The sequence below is a fragment of the Egretta garzetta genome, unplaced genomic scaffold (assembly GCF_000687185.1).
Source record: "Egretta garzetta isolate BGI_Z169 unplaced genomic scaffold, ASM68718v1 scaffold322, whole genome shotgun sequence".
NCBI lineage: Eukaryota > Metazoa > Chordata > Aves > Pelecaniformes > Ardeidae > Egretta > Egretta garzetta.
Window position 1 is genome coordinate 4602549 of NW_009259044.1, and position 1635 is coordinate 4604183.

Consider the following 1635-nt stretch of genomic DNA (forward strand, 5'->3'; position numbering starts at 1 on the left):
AGCGTATTTACTGATGACAACTCATGTGAAGAAAACCAAAATCTTGCTGAATCAAGGTCCTTCCAGGGAAAGGCTGGGGTGCAGAGCAAACCAGGCAGTGTGAGCTTCTCTGCTCCTGCACGTTGCAAGCCAAAGCACCCCCCGTTTCCGTGGGCCAGAGGGGAGCCTGGGCATGCAATGCAAATCGCCTTTGGCAGAGGAGGAAAGGAAGGACCCCACCTCTCCAGACCATATCCATGTGGCAATTTGAATATCCTAAAACAGCTTTCCATAATTTCATCCACAGTCCATGCTTGGAGCCATTACAGCATGACTAAGATGATGAAATGGATGTTCTCCCCAAACACGTGGAGCAATTATTTTAGATGTTCCCCAAGCAGTAGGGATGTGTTTCTGAGCATCCCGGGTTTCTTGCCCGGCCCCAGCTTTTCCAGTTAGAGCAAGAGCTCTCTGCGGGGTCATGTGGTCAGATTTTCACTGGCATATTCACCTAAAAGGGGTCATGAAGGATCCATACACTTGGATAGGAACTGTAAAAGGAGTGTTGACAGGTGCAGGAGAGGCTCTTCAGAAATACGGTTTAGTGATGCCTTTAACATCTGCGTTATCTGTGCTCCCCCTTTCCTGCCCTTGCTGGGTTCAGTCCGGGTGCTGGCTCCAGGGTGAGAGATGGGAGATCTGGGAGGACAGGGATGGGAGCTGGGCTGGGGCTGGCAGACAGGCTGCTCACTCACGGAGGCTTTATTAAGAGAAGGAAAGGCAAACCCCTAATTAGCTCAGCGAGCGAGTGAGATGCCTTGTGATCAGCTACAAGGTGAATGGTAAAGGAATGACTTACCTTTGCCATAGAAGGCACCTGGGGTTTGTTAATTAGTTAGAGGGATGTTAAACACTGCAACTGTGTTGGTTTGTTTGGGGTTGGAACATGTTTAAATTAAAGGGAAAATAATATTTGACACTAGCAACTGGCAGGAGAGCCCATAGGAGTGAGGACACACACAGAGGGATGGGCAGACACAACGGGTGCCACTCATCCCCCCCCAAAAAAGCTCTTCACACCTCCCGAAATACCCCTGAATGAGGCTTTGCTCCGGAGCCTGCCCACCTGCCCTCCATTCCAGGGGAGGGTGCTGCAGGTTCGGGACCCCCTCCCCGCTGCCTGCACAGCTCTGTCCTGCTCCCCCTGCGTCCTGGGGCTCCTTCTGCGTGTCGATAACTTGTTCAACGAGGCTATAGACAGCAACCTTCGCCCTTGGCTGGAGGACATGCCGGCGCCTCAGCCAGGCATCCCCAGCGGGATGGAGCCGAGATTTGTTTCCCGTTCCCCGACGGGGCAGGGCCGAGCCCCGGGAAGGTCCCCGGGGGGTGGCTTGATGAAGCCCCTTTGCTCTCTCCTTTCCTTATGGTCCGTCCCTTGCACAGACGTCAGCAATTCCCGATACCCCCTGACCTCTCGCCGCAGCCTGGCGTCTCTCCCCCCGGCGCTCGGTGTCTCCAGACGCCCTTTCTCTCCCTTTTTCTTTTCACCAAAGAGCTGCTTCTCACTGGCCGCATCTTTCCAGTGAGCCTAATTAGACAGGAGCCTAATTAGAGCGGTGAGTCATTAGCAGAGCCCTGTGGGAAGCCCCAGAGCAG